Source organism: Podarcis pityusensis (assembly GCF_964106645.2).
Source record: "Podarcis pityusensis genome assembly, chromosome: 7".
Taxonomy (NCBI): domain Eukaryota; kingdom Metazoa; phylum Chordata; class Lepidosauria; order Squamata; family Lacertidae; genus Podarcis; species Podarcis pityusensis.
The window spans coordinates 88,288,628-88,315,197 of record NC_138031.1 but is presented as its reverse complement, the minus strand read 5'-3'; the positions used below and the strand labels follow the sequence as shown (position 1 = coordinate 88,315,197).

General features: G+C 44.7%; 1 protein-coding gene and 1 long non-coding RNA gene across 5 annotated transcripts in view; one reads left to right on the top strand and one right to left on the bottom strand.

Annotated features, from left to right (window-relative positions):
* Positions 1–26,570, bottom strand: part of SLC24A3 (solute carrier family 24 member 3) — a 171,335-nt gene that overhangs the window by 96,853 nt on the left and 47,912 nt on the right. The window lies entirely within an intron of this gene.
* LOC308482268 lies at positions 6,535–12,118 on the top strand. The gene is made up of 2 exons (XR_013989171.1): positions 6,535–7,054; positions 9,954–12,118. It is a non-coding gene; the product is annotated as an uncharacterized lncRNA (long non-coding RNA).

The window sequence follows — 26,570 nt, the reverse complement described above, 5'->3', positions numbered from 1 at the left end:
TGAAATTACATATGACAAGGCAGGATAGGAATATATTAAACAAATAATACAAGTTCCATGTGATGAATGTAACATGTGGCCTTGTTACCTGTTACAATATGATTTGGAAGATTCTCTGCTTAGCAAAAATTACTAAGAAATACATTTCTGCCTGGGTAACTCTGGAAAGAGTGAATAATAAGGCAGACTACAACCCAACCATGCTGCCCTTCCTTGGTTAATTGCATTCCTTCAAGCTTCAGAGCTATTTTTTTTCTTTTTCATGCTTTTGGCTTCCATTATATATTTAATCTACTGATTTATCCTCTGCAGCCAGAATCCTCATGGTATTCTTAATCACGTTTTATGTCTTGGTGGAAATGCCATTTTGAGGGCATCAAATATGATGTTATCATTACAGGTATCAAAGAGAAACAACACACTGAATCGGAGTACAGAGGCGTTTTCTGACTGGACAGTCCAAACGAAATACACAAAAGGCCAGAATGGATATTCTCCCACTCTTGTTCTAGCCCGTTGTGTATAGGAAATGTGAGTGTGCCAGCCCTCTCCCCTCGTCTGTTGCTCCAGCCTTGTTGCTGCCATCCTTGACTGTGTACATGCATAATATCCTTGTGCCAAAAAAACATGGTTAGCCCCCTGGAAAAAATACAAGACAACCAACCACACAATTTTGGTTTATACACATAAGTCACATTAAGATGTACTGTCCATCTGTAGATAGCCAGCAGGGCTCGCCCACCCATGAGGTAAAGTGAGTTGACCATCTCAGGTAGTAGGATTCACCAGGGCAGCAGACCCCAATGTCAATCTTTCTTCCCTCCCTTGTTTCTGATGTAGATCTTCTCTCATCCCCCTTTCCCTGGTAAGAAGCTATTTTGGGGTCCACCTCAGGTGCCAAAATGATTTGGGCCGGCCCTGATAGCCTGGGACAGTGGACGTGAGGCTGGTTTGCTGGGGAGCCACAAAGGGATGGTGGACAGTATTCCAGGCAAATGCAACAGCATAGCAGAGGGCAAAAAATCTGAATTACAAAAGTGGACTCTTCATTCATCAAGACCCCTCCTTCAAACCTATTTGCTTTATCGAGCAAGATCAGTTGTACAATGTTTTAAATCAAGGTGTATATGAGGTGGTGCATGGGGTACAAGAAAAACAACACATAAACTGCAAATTGTGGCAAAATGCAAGTACACAATTAATATCAGAAAACAGAAGGAGGTGGAGCAGACAATGAGGCAGAGCCAAATGATGGCATTGCAGCACGCTGGAGGATGGGGCATCCACGACTCATCCCTAATTATTAACATACCTGCACAGCTATTAATGTTCATATAGAACCCAATTTGTGACAATTTTCCTAGTTTGATATACTAATTAGGTAGTTTTTGCCCCATTTTATTCCCTTTTTTATTCCCTTTTTTACCGACAGGATACCTTGCACACTGGAAACAGAGTCTGAAGAGTATAATCCCCATATATAGCAATTGCAGCTTAATTGGGAGCATAAAAATCAATCATAAGTCTCTGCAAGAGTCATGTTTAAGGTATGCATTGGTTTAAACAGGGAGCAGCACAGCAATGCAAGAACAAACGACTCTTCAAAGTCTTATCTCCAGTTTAGTTTTGTACTTCCCTCATATTCCAAAAGGTTCCTTAATGTAGGCCTTAGATTAACCTGCCATGGTTTCAGCCACTATAAAACTAAGAACAAATACATTCAGCACTCTTGGTCAACACATTTCTAAAAAGCATAATTTGTATGCTACTGAACATTAACTGTGCAGTCTTATACATGGATGATGTACATTTATCCATGCGGGCTTCTGATGAGATGTTTCTGTTTGGATTTAACACATTCCATAAGGCTAATTGCCTGGGGAAAACAGGGGATAAGTAAATGTGCACACAGTTAAGGGTGAAATAGATCTGGGCAGCCTTGGCAAACATCGTGAAGGGAATTATAATATTGGGAAAAGGACTGTTCAGGGACATTAGGCAGTGCGGGAGAAGGAACGGAGGGTTAGTGAGAAAGAAGAAAGTATTTAACATTTGCGAAGTACATCCGGCGAGGGTGTGGTGATAGAGGCAGAACAAAACAGTGAGAGGGGGCAGAGTGGTTGCAAGGTGCTGGGAGATCCAACAGTCTGCAGTGCTAAGGAGCACTCCTCACAGGAGCCCCCAGGCAACACCACAGCATTGCAAGGGACACGACTGGAGGAAAGGACTGCAGGGTTGGCTCATTTTGCAAGAAAGCATACAGCCTTTGAGGGTTATCACATGCAGGAGAAAAGTTATTCCTTCCCTCCCTTATAATGAAAATGGTTTTTACCATGCTGGTTGTGCAGGTTTCACACCCCATCCACAGGCAGCGCAAAATCAGGGTGCCCTGGGAGGAAGGACGAGCTGGAGTTGGAATCTCCTTTCTTGTAGCTTGAAGCCATTGGTTCATGTCCTACCCTCCAGAGCAGGAAAAAACAAGCTTGCTCCATCTTCCATGTGACAGCCCTTCAAGTATTTGAAGATGGCTATCATATCTCCTCTCATTCTCCTTTATTCCAGGCTAAATATACCCAGTTCCCTCAAGCGTTCCTCATAGGGCTTGCTTTCCAGACCCTTGATCATCTTGGTTGCCCTCCTCTGCACACGTTCCAGCTTGTCAGTATCCTTCTTAACTTGTCTTACCCTGAACGGGACACAGTACTCCATGTGTGGTCTGACCAAGGCAGAATAGAGTGGTTCTTGATCAAGAGATGGGACTTTTGTTGATGCAGCCTAGAATAGCATTAGCTTTTTTTTGTTGCAGAATCACATTGTTGACGCATGTTGTGGTCTACTGTTAAATGTTCAGAAAAAGTCAGAAGCCCAAGGCAGTATAAGATCCTCAACTATGTTTATTCAACATTTGTCAGTGACAACAGCTCACTCATAGGAAGACAAGAACCGAACTGACTGGACAACACAATAATAATGCTGAGCATGAACTGACCGTTGACAGTTGACAGTCCATGCGCTTACTAGCCATTAGAACGTTCGTCTACCAACTCTTACACAATTGGTTAGAACACGCCTTGTAACATGAAATGTGTTAAACCCAATACATAACACTCCTTCCCCCAACTTCCTAACAAAAGGAACAAACATAGTCATCAAGGTGTGCTGGCCTTTTCCGCTCCCACTGGGACCGTCACGGTTCCTGTGCCCGAGTGGGTGACCCAGGAGGTTCCTCCAGTACCCACGGTCTGAGTGGGGTGGTCAGGGAGGCCGGCTCCAAAGGAGTCACTGCCGATGGAGCCACTGAGGATTCCGACCTGAAGTCGCCCTGCTGGGGTAACTCAGTCACCAGAAACCTGTCTGGTTCCCACCCTGGCCTGGGCACAGAATCTCCCCAAGTACCCATTTCTCTGTCACTGCTTACTCCCAACAGACACTTTTTGTTTTACCTTAAGTCCTGCCGCCTGGAAGCATTGGAGCACTATCCGTAATCTGGCGGCAAAGTCCTCTCTTGACGATGTGGCAATCAGCACATCGTCAGAAAATGGCATGACTCCGGGGATGCCTTTAAGGAGACGGTCCATTAGGCTCTGAAATAACCCTAGTGCCACGCTAACTCCAAACTGTAGGCATTTGATCCTGAAAGCACCCCTATGAGTCACATTTGTCTGGGCATCTGTGGTGGCCTCATCAACGGTTAGCTGCTGATAAGCTTGCACTAAATCCAGCTTCCTGAAGATCTTGGCTCCAGCCAGGGTTGCTAACACGCGGCTCACCACTGGAACCAGGTACGCCTGGTCCTGTAAGGCCCGGTTCAGGGTGCATTTGTAATCGCCATAGATATGAACTGAGCCGTCCAGCTTAACTGGTGTGACCATCGGGGTTTCCCAGGTTCCCGAAGCTACCAGCTCTAATACCCCTTGGGCAACTAAGCGATCAAGCTCCTCATCGATCGTGGGTTTAAGTGCAAACGGGACTCTACGGGCCTTGACACAAATGGGTTGCACCGTGGGGTTGAGCCGTAGGGAAATTGGGGGTCTGTTGTACAGGCTCAGGGTTCCATTGAAGACTGATGGAAACTCCTGGCAGATTGATTCAAAATCTGCCCCAGGGGAAATCTGATTAAGCCCTGAAATTCCTAAGCCTAACGGCCCGAACCATGCTAGGCCTAGAAGGCTAGTGAATGGGCCTTCAGTTAGGATGAGGTTCAAATTCTTGGTGTACTTCTTAAACTGGACCTTGAAGGTGCCCATCCCGTTTAGCTGGATTCTTTTTCTCTGGAAGTCCCACAGCACTATGGGGGCTGGGCGGAGAGGAGGAATCATAGAGTTGGAAGAGACCACAAGGGCCATCGAGTCCAACCCCCTGCCAAGCAGGAAACACCATCAGAGCACTCCTGACATATGGTTGTCAAGCCTCTGCTTAAAGACCTCCAAAGAAGGAAACTCCACCACACTCCCTGGCAGCAAATTCCACTGTCAAACAGCTCTTACTGTCAGGAAGTTCTTCCTAATGTTTAGGTGGAATCTTCTTTCTTGTAGTTTGGATCCCTCGCTCCGTGTCCGCTTCTCTGGAGCAGCAGAAAACAACCTTTCTCCCTCCTCTATGTGACATCCTTTTATAGATTTGAACATGGCTATCATATCACCCCTTAACCTCCTCTTCTCCAGGCTAAACATGCCCAGCTCCCTTAGCCGTTCCTCATAAGGCATCGTTTCCAGGCCTTTGACCATTTTGGTTGCCCTTCTCTGGACACGTTCCAGTTTGTCAGTGTCCTTCTTGAACTGTGGTGCCCAGAACTGGACACAGTACTCCAGGTGAGGTCTGACCAGAGCAGAATACAGTGGCACTATTACTTCCCTTGATCTAGATGCTATACTCCTATTGATGCAGCCCAGAATTGCATTGGCTTTTTTAGCTGCCGCGTCACACTGTTGGCTCATGTCAAGTTTGTGGTCAACCAAGACTCCTAGATCCTTTTCACATGTACTGCTCTCAAGCCAGGTGTCACCCATCTTGTATTTGTGCCTCTCATTTTTTTTGCCCAAGTGCAATACTTTACATTTCTCCCTGTTAACATTCATCTTGTTTGTTTTTGCCCAGTTCTCTAATCTGTCAAGGTCGTTTTGAAGTGTGATCCTGTCCTCTGGGGATCCTGTCCTCTGACCGCCATTAGGGCAAAGCTCTTTCAGAGTCTTAGCAGATATTATGGAGTAGGATGAGCCGGTATACAACTCCATAGTGCACAGGGTTCCCTCTATCTTGAGTTGTACCCTAAGCTTATTGGGCCCCGGGGACGGAAGTTGAAGTACCCTGGCTGGAGAGATGGACTGTAACTCCTCCTCTATGTAGGCATCGTGAACACGTTGCTTGGGTTGTGCTCCGGAGGTCTTGGAGCAGCGGACTTGACCAATGTGCCCAGTCTTCCCACAGCGGTGACATGTGGCGTCCCGAAACCTGCATGTCCAACGCTCATGGTTTTCTCCGCAGCTGGCGCAGGTCCCTTGAGGTGTGTCAGATGACTGCTGGTTCAACGATGCGATCGTAGCTTGGGAGCGGTGGTGTCGGTCGGATCAATCTGAAGCTCGTGGACATCCTCATTGTGGGAATATATGGAAGACGACCGGTCTCACTGGATGTTCTCCTTTTGGTATGTGGGCTATGGGCCGCCTCGTGGGCGTTATCCTTCTCAAAGGCTGTGGCCATATTCATTGCTTCCATCATCGTGATGTTGTCTTTTGCCAGCAGCTTGCGGTGGAGACAGCTGTCTTGCACGCCACTGATGAACCCGGAGCGCTGTGATGTATTCACTCACTGACTCTTGCGCTTGTTGCTGTCTGTGCGCAAAGTCATGGCGGCGGTGGTTCTTACTTGGCTGAGGCGCGAGGTGTCTTGTCATAGCCTGTATCAGCCCATCGAAAGTGCATGCCTCTGTGTCCCTGGGTGCCATCAGACCTTCCAGTAGAGTGACAGCGGAACTTCCCAGCACTGTCAGTAGGACATCCACCTTGTCTGCCTCCCTAGTGAAGCCTTGTAGTCAGACGTAGCTCCTTATTTGGCAGAGCCATAGTCCGATGGTGGCCGACTTTGGTGGCCATCCTCGGACCTGGAGCAGTCACTTGTGTGATTGTGGGTGGTTGCGAAGACACGGCAGGCGCGGTCTCGTTTCCGGGACTATTTGCTAAGTCCAGTAAGTGCTCCGGTGAGGTAGCGCTTACTGCAAGGCAGCAGGTGGTGGTGCTGCGGTGCGGTCTTGGGCCTCTGGCAGCCGGCGGGAGCTCACGAATAGGAAAACAAGAACTGAATTGACTGGACAACACAATAATAATGCTGAGCATGAACTGACTGTTGACAGTTGACAGTTGAAAGTCCATGCGCTTACTAGCCATTAGAACATTCGTCTACCAACCCTTATACGATTGGTTAGAACGTGCCTTGTAACATAAAATGTGTTAAACCCAATACATAACATCTACTAAGACTCCTGGATCCTTTTTACATGTACTGCTGATAAGCCAAGTGTCCTCCATCTTATAGAAAAGGGTTAGAGAAGGAGCATTTTGTAAATGCTCACATCTCTGAAAAGGAAGGAGGCCTAGGCCTGTCTCATGCTCTGGAAACTCTGGGAACAAAGGAACAGTGATGAAAAGATTCTGCCATGAACTACTGCTCTGGGGATGCTCTTGTCTCTTTTGTGGCTTGCTTTGTTTAGGGGCGATGCTCTTGATGGGAGGCTGTGTTAGTGGACAGCTTTGTTGTTGTCGTTATTCTCTCTGTGTAATTGCCACCCTCCTCATCCACAAGATGTGTGCTGGACCACAACCAACATTAGCCAGGAGTCAGTGGCTGACACATCAGGCCTTATTACCCATGTTTCCTCCTTCCTCTTCTTAGGTGCTTTAATGGTTGCCAAGGAGACCTGTCAGTGCTGTCAACTGGACAGTCTTGATTCTAGAATCCTTGAACGTAAATCTCAGCTCAGTTGGGAATTCACCTGCTCCATGAGCAAAAGTGGAGCTTCAGTCGATTAAGCACCTCAGTCCAATGACAAAAGATCAAGGTAACAGCTGAGTAACAATTGGGTATGCACCAACTATTTACCGTATTTGTTTGTTTAATTAAATTGTCAGTTTAGACTGTAATAAGGGCACAGTAAGGGCACTGGGTGCCAGGAACAAAATCCTGTAAACAAAAAAGAGTTCAGGAGCTAAATCCTAGGAGTGATGAACCAGCAGCAGCCTAGTTTTCAGATCTACTCAAACAGCAGTGGGGTCTTGAAGGGCCCCCACTATGATATATACATAGTCTCCAATTGTCACAAAAATGCCATGACCTTCATGAAAACCCTTAAGACATCCTGACTTCTCACTTTGTCCTGCAGAGTCCCAAATTCCCAAATGCAAGCCTGTTCTTCCCTCCCCTCAAAAAATCTCAAATCTTTCTCCACCTTTTGATTCATTGCTCCTTCCACCTCCTGGCCAGGGAAAGAGAGAAGCAGCCATTCTCATTTGCACGCTCTTATGAGCTCACAACAGGGAGGGGCTGCTCTGCATTCAAACCTCTTAGGTCCCTGCCCAGCTTCTTTGCATTGCTGCCTTATCTTTCATTGCCAGTTTCGTTTGGAAACCTGAAGTATCTCTGAGCCACTGCCACCTCTGTGTGTAGCGGGCATTTCCTCTTTGACTCCTGCTTCAAGAGAGACGCAGAGAGCTCTGATCCTGCAGCTTGGCTCTCTCTCTGGCTTAAAACAAATCAGACTAGATTCCTAGAGAGAAAGGGGAGTGCGGAGGTGGGGAGAGGTCATCCAAAGCGAAGACACCTCCCTCCAAGGCCCCTTCTTGTCTGGCTTCTCATGCAGAAGGGGGAAAGGCATTGCTCTGGGACCTTCTGAAATCGGATGAGTCTCCCCATTTTGTACATTTGGGTGAAGGGGAGTCCCAGGACAGCTGGCGGAGGGGATACCTGAGAGGTGGGGGAGGCAGTAGGAGTAGCTGATCTATCCAGGATTCACCACAGCACCAGGTTGTTGCAGTCACTAACACATTTCTAATTTTCTCAGAAGTTTAAAATACTAAAAAAAGAAACTTTATGTATCCTCAGACTCAAAGGTTTGCATGTCCTTGGTCCCCAAAATAAACACTGGGATACCTCATATCATACACCTGCACAATTGCAACAATAACGCTTACTCAAAGTTGTCATGATTCCCAATTACTCATAAATGCATGATGACATCACACAGTCTACACACACAGAGAGAGAGAGAGAGAGAGAGAGAGAGAGAGTTGTGTTCATTGATTTGGGGTTTTCTTTCCCCCCCTCAGGCTTCCCTGAAAGTAATACATGAATTCAAACATTTTTGTGCTTAAAATATTGGAGTATTGTGTGTTTCCTCTAATAACTTTTGTTCTTGACTAGGAGGAAATGCTCAAGCAGTGATCATGATATAGAATAGATGTCCCTATTTTCATCTGAGGAATGTTGGAGGGTATGCAGAAGGTATCATCTTAATAGAGGCACCCACTCATATGTATGAGAGATGGCAGGATGGCTCCTCTATGATGGCTGCTACCATCAGTGTTTTAAATACTTGGGAGTAAAAACAGTTAATTTCCTCCAATATTGTTGTCTGATTAATCAGGGCACCTGGTTAACCAAAAGTTTTTAATTGATTAACCAATTAATTGTCTAAACACTGCAGCACTGCCATTAATGAGGCTGGATCAAGATGCACTAAAGTACTTTCATTAGGATAGCTCCAAATAAATCAATGGAACTAGACTAGCTGGCACCATTTAAGAAGAGTCTGGTCCGTGCTGTGAGATTCAACAACCATTAACTGAAATAAACACAGTCATGAAAGGCACAAGTAGGCAGAGAGCAAGGAAGATATAAGGCTGTCAAGGCAGACAAAAAGCAAACACATCACCAGAGCTTTGAGTTTCACAGTCTCGATATGCCCTGTGTCCTCATGAGCTTAGCGCCAGGATTCAAGGCATTTTCACTGAGATCTCCTGACAGCCTGCTTGTTTCATGAGCCATTTGTCTCTCTGTTGCATGGCCAATGCTTCACACACAATCTGCATACCCAGCTTTTCTGTATTCCACATTTTTGCAGACATGACACATGTCAAAAAAGAGAAGCAGAACTTTCTCCATACACATAAACACAAAGCTCAGAACTGAGGCAGGGTGTTGCCATTAGGGGGAAAAACTTGGCTGCACTTAAGAAGAGTCCAATTAAGACTGTATTCACTCTCCCATTTGCTGTGAGTTTCCAGTGCTGGGTTTTTAATCCGTGTTCACACAATGTTATCCAAATGTTTATATATTCTGTACTTTGTTAAAAATTACTATCGTTTGATGTGTTGTTTCTTAAACCAGCTTCACACCAACTGGAGTCCTTAATCCCTTCCTTATTAATGTCTATCCAAGACATGAAACCTTTGCATAGGGTCAAGGACATCCCCACCCATCACTGCCCCCCTGGTGTGAACACAAACAGAAACAAATATAACAGCTGGGGGGGAAGAGCTGTGAAACACACTGAAGAAACAACAACTTCACTGTGCTCTAAGGCAGTAATGTGAACACACCCTTTAATTTCATTGAAGCTTTGTTCTCATGGCCATCACAGCATACCCATATACCACACCTTGCAAGTGTCCTGAGAAAACCAGGACACCCCATTTTTTCACATGAGAGCATAGCAGCCATTTTGGGTGCTGTGATCTCACACAAACTCCCCCTGAAAAGTGCTTTTTTCAGGGCCACCCTCTCACGTAGGTCACGTGACTCACCCAGGAGCATGAACCGGAAAATGTGCATCCTGGTTTCTGGCCTGGATATGTTGGAGGGTATGAAAATGTCGTGGATGCTAAGGGTTTAGCCCTTGAAAGAGTTGTTTTTGCCAGGGGTCAGCTGTATCCTGCATTTCCATCATGCCTTTTTCTCAACAGGCTTAAGCCACAACATCTACTTCGCAGTACCAGCAGGTTTCAGAAGAGTGGTGGGGAACCTGTGGCCCTCCAGATGTTGGTGGACTCCATCAGCCAGAGTCAGCATGGCCAGTGTTCAGGAATAATGGGAAGTGGAGTTCAACAACATCCAGGAAGCCAAAGGCTGTGCACCCCTGCTCTGAGAGAATAAGCCACTATTATTACCCCATGGGACTTTGGAAATATGAAGTTTTGTGCAGTAACACTAGGGCTGCAGGTTTAAATCAATTAACTGAAACAATTACGGAAATAGAGCAAAGAGAACCACGTTAGGTCCTATAAATACAGTTGGCATCACCTTCAGAGGTTCGGCACACATCAGAGGAAATAATGCGTTTCTGAAAGATCCTGTCAAGAGGCGGACCTTTTGCAGAGGTCCTTTACCTTTCCAAGGTGTGCGTGAAATTGTAATGCAATAAGAAAAGCTCTCCAGAGGCTAGATAAAGTTGCTTCAATGCCACAAGCTCTGAGTTGGCCTGCAGCGAGCTAAGCCTCCATTACAAATTACAAATTGTCCTGGATTATTTTGATGGCGACCAATAAGCAAAAACATTTGAACTTGAGATTCTTGAACAATCTGCTGCCCTACATGCACCCTGCCCCCCCAAGATGCACTGGGGCATCACACTCACTAGGTGAACAGTAGCCAGGTGCATTGCCTGCCCAAACTTCTGAAAACTCCCTTGTATAGACAGATAATGTTAGAGGTTTTACTACTGTCAAGAGGTCTACAAATTTTGTTAAATAATTTTGTTTACATAAATATTATTGAAGGGTTACAGGCAAACAGGAGTCACTGGACTTCCTTAAACATTGTTCAAATGTATTGTGTACATTTCAGCTTGGTTTTCCTAATCCAAAGCTTGTCTCCTTTCCCCCCCTTTTTTCTAAAAGCTGAGTTGAAGGAAATGATTCTTGGCAGCAGGTACATTCTTTTACCTGTCCTGAATCTTCCAACGTTCAGCTTTACTGGATTCCCATAAGTTCTAGAGCAACGAGAAAGGGAGAAAAACTTTTCTCCATCCACCTTCTCTGTGCCATGCATAATTTTATAAACTTCTATAATGTCACCTCTTACTTGCCTGTTCTCTAAACTAAAAACGCTGCAACCTTTCTTCACAATGGAGTTGCTTCTTGATTGCCTGTTACTGAAACTTTTCTAACTCTACAATATCCATTTTGAGGTGAGGCAGCCAGAACTGTAAATAGCTTTCAGTCTCATGTTGGGCATCATCTTTTCTCTTGGACTGTGCGTCATTTAACCTCCACTTCTCTGGTCATAAAACAATTGTATATGTCTCTTTCTTTGCCCTGAGAAGTGCTGGGAGGCATTCCTTGTGACTAGTGCCCAAGTAATAATCAGTGCTTTTTTCTGGGGTATGCAGAACTGGCACCCATCCCACCCCCCAAATGTTATGTTAAAACCAGGAACGGGGGTGGAGGGTGGGGGCAGTTAAACAACTTCCCCAAAATCCCAAGTCCCCACCACAGCCTCTGACTAAGGCCAGGACAATGACCATTGACACAGGCACCATGCATACATACACAACAACAAAGAAGCTCAGAAAAGTAGTCTATAAAAACCTGTAGCAATAAGTGGATACCATGTACCAGTACTGTTTCCTCCAATTATCCAATATAGAATCATTTCTTTGGTTCCAATGGCAAATAACTCCTCTGGAAGAGTGGAATCCAGGGCTTCCCCTGTCTCCATAATCCCTGAGGCATAGAGTCAGTAGGTAACAATGGACCAGACAGATATCCATTGATGGAGTTTGCTGAAGCCAGGTATTCACAAAGCCCACCTTCAGGAAGCCCAGAGGGCAAGGTTGGGTGTGAATAGTTTTATTGTTCTTTAGGTGGTGGGTACTTAAAATGTATTGGGAATTGTATCTGATAACAGGACTGGGGGTTGAGCTCATGTAACCTCAAGAGATCCCCTCCCTCTTTATGACATGTTGGTGATGTCTGATGATGTATTGATGATGCTTCTTGAACTGTATTATGGGAAGGGAGGGAAGGTCTTAGAAGTCCATGCAACCCCATGCTTGGGATTCCTACTCTTTTGTGGTGTTTGAACCTTGTTGCAACAATAAAGATCAGGTCTACTGACCGCTGTTTGCTTATTTAACTTTGCTGGAGATTCCTGCTTTTGCTGACCAAGAAAGACCCATGGGGAGTGGCACCCCGATGAGCAGGGCAGCAGAGTAAACCTGCACCCAGAATTTCCCGTAACAGTTAAAAGTGTGGCACTTACTGTAACAACTTCATGGCCCTTTTTACTTATCCTTTTTAAAAGTGCTAGTTATAATCAATGAGATTCGGGGGAATTAATATCAATCTCCAGAAAGAACGTGGGGTTAGCCTGTCATCTTTAGTGGTAATGGTACTGCCTCCTAGGTCAGACAGTTTAGGTGGGAGAGGGGTATTTGCTTCACCTATTCCCAGTCACTGCTGTGCCTTTGCCTCTCCACATGCCTCTCTTCCTTGCCTCTTCTACTTTCTTTTACTGTCTGATTTTTACTGCTGTGCACAGAGGCAGCTGATGATCCACAAGTAGACAGTACCACAAAAGGGTGAGTCAACTTCCTTTAGTTGGTAACGGGAAGTTCATTAACTGCATTCAATCTATGCACTCCATTCTGTACAGTAGTACCAGGTATCAAAGGTTCAGATGCTAATGTTCCCATTTACTCTTGGACTGAAGCTGGAACACACTATTAGAAGTAGTTGCAGAAACGTCCCACGGGAAGTTCCAGAAGCGCCAATGACGTTGGGGGAAGCAGAGCCCGATGCACTTCCCTAGGAAAGTAGAAGAGGGAAGTGCTTAGGGCTCTGCTTCCCCCTTCTACTGTCTTCCTCACAAGAAGCTGGATTATCTAATGACCAAATGTGCTCTTCAGATTCAGATGTCTTCAGCAGGGACACCCTTTGCAACTCAGAAGCTGCAATACTGAATTCTGCCAATTCAGTGGAAGCAACATAAATTATGTAAATTACACAAATTAAAGCATCAGCCCTGTTGATCCTTTCCAATCTGTCTGCAGAATATGTTACTGCTTGACGGTGTCTGAGAGAGAAAAACAAGATTGTATGAGTAGGTAAATGCTGTTTTCTTGATACACCAAAGCACCAGGTTGTATGCAATTCATATGGGTTTATGGCTGAACCTCTGGACGGTACAAGGTGGATGTGTGGTGTCATGAAGTAGTGATCCTGTGAGCAAGTGTTGCTGGGTGGCAGGTGGTACCACCTCAGGCAGGTGGTAACAATTAGTCCCCAAAGTGGAAGCATGTGATGGCTTTGGCTGGTTGCCAGTATTCCCCATCCTCTATAAGTCTTTGAGTTAACCTGCTGGGGGAGGGAGAGAAGATGCTGTGTTTTAGACTTGCTGTTTGATGTTCTGTAGCTGGTGCCAGAAAAGAAGCCAATAAAGCCTGGTAACCCGTTCGGTGCCTGCATGTGATTGATTAGTAGCTTGGAGGGAGGACTCGGGAAAGCGACCCCCTCCTTGACATGTGGGAAATCATAGACCTGGAAGAAGCTTGATTTGGTGTGCATGGTTCTTCCCCTCCTCATTTAATCCCCACAACAAGTCTGTGAAGCAGATTAGGCTGAGAGGCAATGACTGGCCCAAGGTCACCCAGTGAGCTTCAGTCCTTGTCTCCTAGGTCCTAGTCCAACACTCTAACCACTGCACCACACTGGATTCCACACTGTTTGTGGCTGCAGGGGAGAGAACTGTATATACTGTTCTAGCCCTGAGATCTTGGACTCCTGCACATACAGGCAGTGATTTTTATTGCTTAATGTTGATCACTAATTTTGAATCATGGTTATGAAGGGATCCTGGTTAGCCTTAACTGCAGTTAAGTATTTCAGTCTAACAACGGAAGGACAGGAGGCATTTGCAGTCAAAAGGGAGGGGCAGTAAGACATATAAAATCCACAAATCAGCTCCCAATCATTTAACTAAGCCACTGGGAGTTTTACATAGCAGGGTTCCAAATTAGCAGGTCACCAGGCACATTTTGTGCCTAAAGATTATCCATTTGCGAGCACCTAAAAAAGTCTGGGCGCCATTTTTGTGCCTGGCTGACACTCAAGGATTACTGAAGTAGTGGCAGTGTGGTCTAAACCACAGAGCCTATGGCTTGCTGATCAGAAGGTCGGCGGTTCGAATCCCCATGATGGGGTGAGCTCCCGTTGCTCGGTCCCTGCTCCTGCCAACCTAGCAGTTTGAAAGCACATCAAAGTGCAAGTAGATAAATAGGTACCTCTCCGGCGGAAAGGTAAACGGCGTTTCTGTGCGCTGCTCTGGTTCACCAGAAGCGGCTTAGTCATGCTGGCCACATGACCCGGAAGCAGTAAGCCGGCTCCCTCAGCCAATAAAGCGAGATGAGCGCCGCAACCCCAGAGTCGGCCACAACTGGACCTAACGGTCAGGGGTCCCTTTACCTTTATGTGCTTTGCAGCCTTGAAGTATGTTAAGGATAGACAATATGTTAAAGAGTTTAACAATAAAGAGTAGTGTTTAGAAAACTAGGGTTGCCATATTTCAAACAGTAAAAATCCAGACAGAAAATTTGTTGAGCTTTCTTTGGCCAAAGAGTTTTGGCAAAATCGCAAAAAGGTTGTTTTTGAGCTATTTTTATGGGGGGGGGGTTGGATTTACCTGGACATTCGGCAGATTTCCAACCGGACACTGCTGCCGACTGCAGAATTTCATATATGCACGGGAAATTCCTGACATATGGCAACCCTATGAAAACTGAAGCATGGTACCAATATTTTTATTGTAAACACAAAATTATACATGTATTAACAATTTCTGCTTAAATTAAGAATGTGTTGCGTGCATATTGATTCATGCTTATCAAAATAATACATAAATAATGTTGCCAACCCCTCCCCACCAGTGGCAACTAGATGTTCTGTTTTGCTGCCCACAACCCAGGTCTCCTAGCTTTTCCACCCAGTTTCTGACACAGCTACATGCACACAGCACTTGGGAAGAGGTACTGTGAGAGGGAAGCCACGAAAGGGAGAAGCTTCCTGCATTGCTCAGGACCCCTCCAGACTGATCTTTTATTGCAGGTGTATTATGTGACACATTCTTGATGATAGCACATTAGTGGTGAAATTATTCTGCTTTAGATAGTTCTGTGAGACTTTCCTGATGAAGCCACATTATTGCTGTCAGGGAGGCTACTGCGCAGCAAAGGTTGGACAAAAATAAACCAGAACATTTGTGGTATCAAAAGTTATAGGATTTCATCATGACTTTATGGGATATACACTGGTTGGAAATGAAACAGTGGACCACTGGAAAGGTTTGCAGGCAAACAACCAGTACTGAATGCTGGATTGTGTATGACTGCTCCAGTAGCATCATGAGCACAAATCATCATGAAAGTGCAACAAAACGGATGCCTGGAGGAGCCCTAATGCACCCCATTTTTGTTTGAAATCAGATCCCTCACCACACTTTCTGCATCACTAAGGCTGTTCCATATTTAAGGTTACAGATCTACCAAAATCACATTTAGCTTATATCTCATGTTCTTCCCTCAAAACATTCTCTAAGGGAAATGTTACCAACTTTCAAAACTCATCAAAATTCACTTCAGACCCAATTATCCAACATTTTACAGCACTTAATATATGTTTGTTCAAAAACAGACATGGGTAAGTAAAACATTCGTGAGATGCATATGTGATTTCATCACCGCCACAAGAATTATTCTAGCACCTGCCATCTACTTAAAGTGCATCTCAAAAGTAAAATCATGAGGAGTAGGTAATTTTGGAATGCATCAGACAGTGTTTTTAGGAGGATGAAGGTGAAAATCAAGCTTGATTGTGTGCAGTGGCGTAGTGTGAAGTGCTGGGGGGGCCCGTCGCCTTGGGCACATTGTCGGGAGGGGGTGCAATCAGGCGCCCCCACAACAGGCTCCCATCGGAGTCTGGCTCTGGCATGCAAGGGAGCTGTCAAGGCACCTTCCTTGCACCCAGAGAGGTCGTAGGCATTCCAATGAGAGCCTGTTGTGGGGACACCTGATTGCACCCGCTCCCAACAATGTGCGAAGGGTGATGGCCACCTGCAATAAAAGATCAGTCTAGAGGGGTCCTGAGCAATGCAGGAACCTTCTCCCTGTCATGATTTCCCTCTCATGGTACCTCTTCCCAAGTGCTTTTTGCCCAGCTGGGCAAGCGGCGGGGGGAGCCAGATTTTTACAATGCACAGAGCGCTCCTCCCCTCCCCCAAATGGTTGCTGCGCCCAGGAAGCACCCAGGTACCTGTCCACAGGATCTGGCAGTGCACATGGTGGTCCTCCTCCCTCCCCTGGGCGGCCGAGGCAGGTTGGCAGGAAGCTGCCCACTCCCCTCTGCCATCTGCCCAGAAGAAAGAGCTGCCGCTGCGCCCTGAAGGAAAGGCGATGCGATGCAGGCTGAGGAGGAGATGCTCTTTCTGAGGAGGCAGAGTGTCGTGATGCCGGCTGGCTAGGCTGAGGCTCAGACCCTGCGCTGCTGGGAGTGGACAAAGAGGAGCAGAGCCTGGGGGTAGCATTGTGTAATACAGTGGTACCTTGGCTTACAACCATAATCCGTTCTGGAGGTCCGGATGTAAACCAAAACAGGTTGTAACCCAAGGCACGCTTTCACCAATGGGGCCTTTAACTGATGGTCTGTGGCCAAGACAGAAAACATGTGAGATCATTAGAAGAGATTGCATTGTGTTAATATACAAATCAGTAACTGTGCAGGAAAGCTAGAACACAAAGATTTCCTCCCTCTCTGATAAAAGTCCTGAGAAGACTTGGTTACAATTCAAGTTCCACAAATATGTGTGGTCAAGATCATACTAAAAGTCTGGTGGGAGAATTTCTCAGTCACATGAGATTCATTACAAATGATCAAAGAGCCACATGGAGAAAAGAAACAAGACTGAACTGGTCTTAGATTCCATTGCAGGCTGCAGTAGACCCTCCCATCTGTAAATACTAGCTGGGCTCACTTCTATTCAGAAAGAGCATTTCCCACGTTGCCAATTAACAATACAGGAAATCACAACAAATCCAGAAATGAGATGTGAAAATGAATGCGCACACATAACGAGGTTAGAAGACACAGATACCGAGGACACCTAACACTACCTTTTCAGTCTTGGGACCAGTCTTTAACCGACTATAAAGGAATTATTTTATTTCACAGTAGTATAAATCTCCCGTCCACCCCCAAATGTTTACTAATTTTATTTTAAATCCTAAAATAAAGAAGAAAGTAGTTATGGTATCAATTTGTATGACCCTTTGTAAGTCCAGGCATAAGTCATTTGTGCAGCCTAAACCTTGGTCAGAGGACTCAGCTATACAACTGCAAATATAAAGTTTTAAGTGCATTTTAAGTGCATTAAACAAATGTGACACCAGATTGCGCTGATGAGCTAATGACAAATTCCATATATACTTTACAACGTTTTCTTTAAAAGCATTTTCACAACGTTTTTTATATCAATGCAGATTCAGCCATAGTGGCCTAATCTAGTGTGCACTTGAAACAGCTGTACAGGTACAGGCGGATTATTTCTTAGTAGCTTCCATTGAATTCTATGGAACAAGAGAAAGTGGCTGAACTTAGAGACAGAAAGTATGTCCAGTGCCCTAGACACCAGGGTCACTAGCCTTGGTCGCGCGGGTTGATGATCTCTTCCAGGCTAGGGACAAAGGTGAGAGCTGTTTCCTAGTTCTGCTGGATCCCTCAGCGGCCTTTGACACCATTGACCATGACATCCTTCTGAACCATCTAGAGGAGCTGGGAGCTGGGGGCACTGTTATGCAGTGGTTCTGCTCCTTCCTCCTGGGCCATGTTCAGAAAGTGGTGTTGGGGGATGAGTGTTCAGACCCCTTGGGCTCTCACTTGTGGGGTGCCTCAGGGCTCCATCATCTCCTCCATGCTCTTCAACATCTATATGAAGCTGCTGGGAGAGATCATCAGGGGTTTGGGCTGGGATGATACCCAGCTCTACCTCTCTTTTAAATCAGAACCAGTGAAGGCGGTGAATGTCCTGCGTGAGTGCCTGGAGGCGGCTGGAGGATGGGATGGCAGGTAACAGATTGAGGTTGAATGCTGACAAGATAGAAATGTTTTGAGGGACAGGGGGTGAGTGGGTGGGGGGGGTCAGTATACCTGAAGGAGCATCTCCATCCACATCATTCAGCCCAGACACTGAGGTCCAGCTCCAAGGGCCTTCGGGCAGTTCCCTCACTGAGAGAAGTGAGGTTACAGGGAACCAGGCAGAGGGCCTTCTTGGTAGTGGTGCCTGCCCTGTGGAGTGCCCTCCCATCAGATGTTAAGGAAATAAACAACTATCTAAGAAGAAAGCAATCCTGTTTAGGGAAGTTTTTGATGTTTGATCTTTTATCGTGTTTTTAGTATTCTGTTGGGAGCCGCCCAGAGTAGCTGGGGGGAAAGCAAGGTGTAATTCACTAAAATTATTGTCCCAGTGGCATCTCTCTTACTTCATTCAAAGAATCAGCATGTCTTTGAAGACGAGAAAAATCTGTCCTCTTCCCTAGACACTGGGAGTATTGTTCCAGCTACTGCAACTGTGATATTCGTCTATACTCTTTCACCTTTTCCCATATGAATAAATGGCTGCCTGTGTTCCTGCCTTCACTGAAAATGATATTTTTTACAAAGCATGCATATTAACTGCAGATGCGCACACACCCAAGGTCCTTGCAGTATACACACCCTCCTTCTGTCCCCTGCCTGGCTTGTCATGTCAGGAATTTCGGTAGTTCTTAATAAATATTATTCTTTATTTCAGTCTCGAATAGCTAGATGATGTTCCCATTACCCTGTCAGCATTGTCTCTCAGTCTCCCTTCCACCCCCCGCCCCCCCCAGCTCAGCTGAATCCTTTCTTAATCAATTTAATCTGTATTCCCTTACTCTCCTCTTTGTAGGGAGCCTGTTACATCATGGAATTAATTCATTGGGACTAACATCAATCAACAAACAGAAATGTCTTCTTTCAGATCTCAGCCTTTTATCTCTATTTTCAGTTTCACATGCTATTTTCTGAGAAGGCTGTTTTGGGGATTGGAAGAAGAGTAATCCCTAGCAGCATCTGAATATTTGCTTTGGCAGAGCAGGGCAAGAAGAGTGCAAAACTACCAGGTCAACAATACCACCCCCTGCTGGTGACCAATTTGCAATTGAATCTCAGACCAAGAAATGGATTCCACAAATAAATCATGCAGCAATCCAGAGTTGCTTTCACCGGATGGCAAAAAGGGGAAAAGCAATAATTCTGTATACAATACATTTAGATCATAATATCTCAAACACTAAGGCCAAACAAATCAAGGTGATAGAGATCCATGACATAAGACCATAAGAAGAGCTGTGCTAGATCAGACCAAATGCCCATCTAGTCCAGCATTCTGTTCTCCCTGTTCTACAGATTCCTGTGGAAAACCTGCAAGTGTGAGCTGAGCAGAACAGCACTCTCCCTACATGTACTCCCCAGCAACCGGTATTCAGAACACACCACCACTAGTGGCCACTCATAACTTCATCTTCCATTTGTTGTTGTTGTTTAGTCGTTTAGTCGTGTCCGACTCTTCGTGACCCCAAGCCGGAATTAAGATTGCCGGAAGAAATATCAACAACCTCAGATATGCAGATGACACAACCTTGATGGCAGAAAGTGAAGAGGAATTAAAGAACCTTTTAATGAGGGTGAAAGAGGAGAGCGCAAAATATGGTCTGAAGCTCAACATCAAAAAAACGAAGATCATGGCCACTGGGCCCATCACCTCCTGGCAAATAGAAGGGGAAGAAATGGAGGCAGTGAGAGATTTTACTTTCTTGGGCTCCATGATCACTGCGGATGGTGACAGCAGTCACGAAATTAAAAGACGCCTGCTCCTTGGGAGAAAGGCGATGGCAAACCTAGACAACATCTTAAAAAGCAGAGACATCACCTTGCCAACAAAGGTCCGTATAGTAAAAGCCATGGTTTTCCCAGTAGTGATGTATGGAAGTGAGAGCTGGACCATAAAGAAGGCTGATCGCCGAAGAATTGATGCTTTTGAATTATGGTGCTGGAGGAGACTCTTGAGAGTCCCATGGACTGCAAGAAGATCAAACCTCTCCATTCTGAAGGAAATCAGCCCTGAGTGCTCACTGGAAGGACAGATCGTGAAGCTGAGGCTCCAATACTTTGGCCACCTCATGAGAAGAGAAGACTCCCTGGAAAAGACCCTGATGTTGGGAAAGATAGAGGGCGCAAGGAGAAGGGGACGACAGAGAATGAGATGGTTGGATGGTGTTCGTGAAGCTACCGGCATGAGTTTGATCAAACTGCGGGAGGCAGTCTAATCCCCTTCTGGATATCCAGCTGCTGGCCACTACGTCTTATGTTTAACATAACATAACAATGTTATGCTTAACAATGTTGTGTGTGAAGAAGTACCTATGTTTTTATAGATCTGTTCCAGTTTTGCTGAGACAGAAGTGCAAACATGCTGGGAATGTTCGCTTGGGAGAGCACATCTTTGTCCTGCCACATGATGCCCAAAATATTCCTGATGCAGTGCACATGGAAGGCATTGAGGCGTCGCTTCTGGTGGGTGTAAGTTGCCCATGCCTCACATTCATAAAGACGTGTGCTCAATACACAAGCCTCATAGACCTTCAGCTTGGCATTGGTTGTTAGCATCCCTCTGGAGGCCCCTGGGCAGTCGAAATCTTACCCCCCCCCCCCACAAATTATCTTCTAATATGTTTTTTTATTTTACCAACCAATAATTTTAACAAACCAAATCAATATTATTTTGATCCGTTGTTGCGGGGCCCCTAAAAGTCCAGTGCCTACTCTGCCTATTTGGTAATCCAGCACTGTTGGCATCACATTCTCCGATTCCCCTTTTGGAGAAGCAAGCCACTCTTGTGCCAATATGCTTTTCCAGATCAGCATCAATGGAGAGATTGCTGGTTATGGTGGAGCCCACCAAATGAATGTTTCGGATGCTGCGAGACAGATGTTGTCCAATTAGGGCACATTTACACTTACATCTGAGTAAGCCCTACTAAATCAAGTGAGATTGCACAGGACTGAGCTGTAAGCTCTAGAACTACTAATGGTTTTTTAAAAAGACTCATAGGTACATTCTACCACTGTGTAGTGTGATACATCAACCAGAAATTCACAGCAACTTCCACACTTCCAAAGGTAAATTATGGAGTTTTCCAGGGAAGTTGCCACTGTGAAAAATGTATGATTTCCCAGGTCATAACATAACATGACTTGTTTGAATAAACCACCCTAAAGGGCCTACAACTGTCTCTTAGGTACACTTCATCTACAAAAATTATCCTACACACATAGAGAGCACACATCCATGCAAACGATCCTGTGTGAAAACAGTGCATGTTGGGAAACTGAAGCGATTTAGGAAAGTATGTCAAACTATATTATGTTGCGCCATTAACTTTTAAAAATTGTTTTTAATTAAGTTTTTTTGGGTTACAGAAGTACATACATTGCCTGTATTTTCAGATCATAAAGATCATAAAGTCTTTTCTATAGATCGGTTATATTTGATGTGAGACTTTAATGTTGTATACAGCCAACCTAGCAGTTCAAAAGCACGTCAAAGTGCAAGTAGATAATTAGGTACCGCTCCGGCGGGAAGGTAAACAGCGTTTCCATGCACTGCTCTTGGTTTCGCCAGAAGTGACTTAGTCATGTTGGCCACATGACCTGGAAAAACTGTCTGCGGACAAATGTTGGCTCCCTCATCCAGTAAAGCGAGATGAGCGCCGCAACCCCAGAGCCATTCACAACTGGACTTAACTGTCAGGGGTCCTTTACCTTTTTACAGTATAAGGTTGGGGAGAAGGGGAGGAGAGAGGCGAGTGTATGTGTGAGCTTTTTGTGTCAGCATCATGTTGGGTATGTTCTCTTTTTATTCATTTATTAGTTTTCAGCCTGGAGCATCATAGCTAGACACTGGAGAGACTTGTCAGGAGTGAACATGGACCACTGGTACCAAACTGTATGGGAAAGAGCCTTACTAGAAAAGCTAACCAACAAACTAAAACTAACAACGAGACAAGAGAACACCTTCCCCCCCAGTTTGGCTCCCCTTTATTACACACACAGTCCAACAAGACACCAACAAGAGCCCATATGAATCGATATGCTAACTTGATCCAACAACCCCTTACCACAAACAAAACTCACTGCAGTCAACTGAAGGCAACCAACCATGGCCTGCCCCCCCCCCCTTGTGACATTAACTTTTAAAGTCTTACTTTCTGCAACATCACATCACTGGGTGTGCTACTGATTTTTCGTTGAAGGATTCCCTTGCTTTCTTCGCAAAAGGATATGGTAACATAAATTGACTGCAACCTGGATAATTATTAGCCAATTTTCTAATAATCATCCAGGTAATGATCCAGGGTGCAGTTAACTTAAATGTTACTAAATTTGCAAATTTTCTAATAATCATCCAGGCTGCAGTCAGTGCTTTTCATCTTCTTCAGGGGGTACTCGGGGATACGCAGTACTGACAACTCTTTATGTTGCTGTTAAAAGGTGTGGCACTGACGGTAACAACTTCATGGTGAGTGCTGGCACCTATTTTTCTAGAAAAAAGCACTGGCTGCAGTTATCTTATATGTTAACAAATCCTTTTGAAAAGAAGGGCTGTACTGATAAATTTTGTAACCACATTTGGGGAGTTAAGTCTGAAGAAATTGGTGGTTTCTCATATTTCTTTTAAGACTTCAAGTCACTGCACTTATTAAAAATGACGGCTGTAATCATCTAAGTTTCACTCAGAGTAGACCCACTGAAATTAAGTTAGCCATGTTCATTAAACTCAAGGCTACCCTAAGTAGGAAAAGAAGAAAATGAGAAAGCAATGGGGTCATCATGAGATTTCTCACCAAATACATTAAAGCGCACTATAAATGTAGATAGGATTGCTGGATCTCCCCTGTTCAGTGTGGGATAGTTTTAAGATTAAATCTGGGGGTGGAGGAAATACAGATGTTCAGCTCTGTGTTGTTCAGCAGGTTTGGTATGCAGTATATCCACATAATTGAGGACAGAGGTGCAATAAGGTGAATTTTTTTATGAAATGTGCATTATGCATACATAGAAAAAGACTCATGAAGTGCTTTAACAGTAGCAAATAATCTATGCATAACTGACATTTCCTGCATCTAAAGTAAACAACAGAATTCTCTTAAAAAACAAACAAACCCAGAGTAGGAAATAAAAATTTTCAGAATGTTTAACAGTTCAGGGGTCAGCAAACGTTTTCAGCAGGGGGCCAGTCCACTGTCCCTCAGACCTCATAGGGGGCCGGACTATATTTTTTGGGGGGTGGGAATGAACAAATTCCTATGCCCCACAAATAACCCAGAGATGCATTTTAAATGAAAGCACACATTCTACTCATGTAAAAACATACTGTCCACAGATTTAGAAGGCGATTGGGCCAGATCCAGGCCCCGGGCCTTAGTTTGCCTGCCCATGGTTTAACTGTTTATCCAAGAAACTCTCACCAGGACATGGGCATAGCCAGGATTTTTGTTAGGGGGGTAGGACTTTGTTAGAAGGGGCAGACTTTTTGGGGGGGCAGAACATATGTGATTGGTCAGATGGTTGTGTATTTCTATTGCTTTACTTGATCTAGGGGAGCAGATCATGGTTCTCCTGACTCAAACTCAGTCCTCCAGTTAACTCCTGTCTGAATACTCTCCCAAACACTGTCTTCCTATCTAAGCTCAGAGACTCCTTTCTTGTAGTGGAAAATACCAGGACCAGTTCTCTCCCTCCCTCCTGCTCTGTCTCAAACCATCTCCCGGTGGATCTGAACACTCGCGCAGAAACTGCTCCTTTTATTCTCCTCCCCAAGCGCTGGCTCTGCCCCCTCTGGCTGCTCTCTTGGTGGCCAATCAGAGAGCGGCTCCAGCCCCCCCCGGGGGGGGGATTCTGAGGCAGTGCGTCACCAGACTCTGGCTGCTGTCACACCATCTTTTAATCTAGTGAATTTTAGCTTCTCCAGCCATTTACTTAACTGAGAACTGCCCTACTATGTCCACAACAGACCAATCGTTATCAGGTCACTTGCCTTCAGTTATTCTTATTATTAAATGCAGAGGAAGCCTTATCTAACTGGCAACATTGCATCACAGTCCGGTGGCAATCTGGAATGCTCTGCAGTGACAAACTCCCTAATGAAATACGAGGGGCCCAATCCGTGTTGCCTTTTGCCAGCTGCTGAAGATACACCTGTTTTAGGCAAGCATTCACCTGAACTGAACTTCTGATTTACGTTTTACCGTAATTGTTTTCTAAATTGTTTTAGTTGCTAAGCTTTTTAATTTTTGGTCTCATTGCATGTTTTAATTAAGGATGCTTTACGGCTCCAAGAGATTTGCTATTGTGTATTTTAATAATATATTGATTTTATAGCTGTAAACTACTTAGAAGGCTTTTTGGTATATAAGCAGTATATTATTTAATTAGCTTTTTAGATATACTAACTAATTAGCTCAGATAATGTGGCAAAGTTTAAAACAGCTGCTTTTCTATCAGCTTGTAACTTTATGTAAAGATGCACTTCCTTTACACTCAGGTACAGGATACACATATAGGACAGCTCTGGATGACAGGAGACGGCGATGTGTTGCTTAGGCAACTGTGTGATGCTTCCTTTCCTTCCACATAGATCATGGAAGGAGGCTAATGAGAGCTCCTTGGATGGCAAAAGGCAAACACTGCGCTCCAGAACGGTGATCCTTAGTGAAATGAACCAAGGACACAAGGACAGGATTATTAAAACACTAGAGTGCCAAATCAAGTCAATTTTCTGCAAGTTTTCTACAATATCATTTGTCTTGGGTCATATGTACTTGCATGCCTTGGTTGGCATAGCAATGTCAACATGACTTTTTGGAACTTCAAAATTGATTTGTTTATTCATGAGACATTTGTTTTCTTCTGAACAGTCGGAGTCATGAATTTCTTTTTAAAAGTCACATTTATATTCTGCATGCCCTTGCAACATACCTGCTGTTTTCAAACTTTGAAATCCCTGCAACAGTTGATTGCTCAGGAGGCAATGCACTGTTATGCAAAATGCATTCCCATTTTAAAAAATTATATTCTATACAGCAAGGGCAGGTGTAATAGATGAAAGTGATGTACACTGGGCACATGGGCTTGCAATGGTCTCTTGTGGAGAATACCGCCTGGCTATGAGCTCCTTTCGCATTAAAAACTCCCATTTTATTGTCAAATGCCTTATTTGACGCTTTCATCTGCGCTGCTTTAATTTTTTACCAAATGCTTTAAGCATCTACTATGCACAGTCCTAAAAAAAATAAAAATCCAGTACGTAAAAGTTCTTTAAAGTCTTACAAAATGATGAACAAAACCAATGTTTCCTGCACTATAACAGCACACGTGGTGATCTAGCATAACTCTGACATTATGTCATACTTAGACCTATTTGCCTTAAGGATACCCTTGCTCACTATTCAGAAAAGTGTCTCAAAAATGGAGCCCATTTATGGCTCCTTCCTAGAAAGCTTAAATTAACCCAAGCAGCCAGAATTAGAACTTATCAGTGGCCCAGACCCCTTTTCAGACAGAGGTTTCCCCTTTATATACTGTATCCCCAATTCAGAAAAAAAGAGCAATAATAAGAATAATGGAATGGAATATTAAGTTCTGGAGTAAGAACAAGCATATCTCAGAGATACTGTCAGTTCGGTTCCAGACGACTGCAATAAAATGAATATTGCAATAAAACAAGTCATACATTATTATTTTTTGGTTTCCTGGTGGATATAAAAGTTATGTTTACACGATACTGTTGTCTATTAAATGTGAAATAGTAGTATGTAAAAAAATTAAAATACCCCCAATGTACATGCCTTAATTAATGTGAGACAGAAACCCAAAGTGAACACACGCTGTTGGAAAAATGGCGTTGAGAGACTTGCTTGACACAGGGTGGCCACAAACCTTCAATTTGTAAAAAACACAGCATCTGCAAAGCGCAATGAAACAAGGTGTACCTGTGCACAGGTAGACTGCTTGGTTGCATCATCAGTATACAATGAGTTATAAACCTGTGTTTTGCTATCATGAATCATTCCTAGTATAGCTAAAAGACTAACGGCATGTGAACCAGGAAGATATGCTTTCAAGTCTTGCCCTGATAAAAGTTACAATGTTTGTGAGTCCATAATGAGAGAAATCAGCCCTGAGTGCTCCCTGGAAGGACAGATCCTGAAGCTGAGGCTCCAAGACTTTGGCCACCTCATGAGAAGAGAAGACTCCCTGGAAAAGACCCTGGTGTTGGGAAAGATGGAGGGCACAAGGAGAAGGGGACGACAGAGGATTGAGATGGTTGGACAGTGTTCTCGAAGCTACCAGCATGAGTCTGACTAAACTGCGGGAGGCAGTGGAAGACAGGAGGGCCTGGCGTGCTCTGGTCCAAGGGGTCACAAAGAGTCGGACACCACTAAACATAACCTA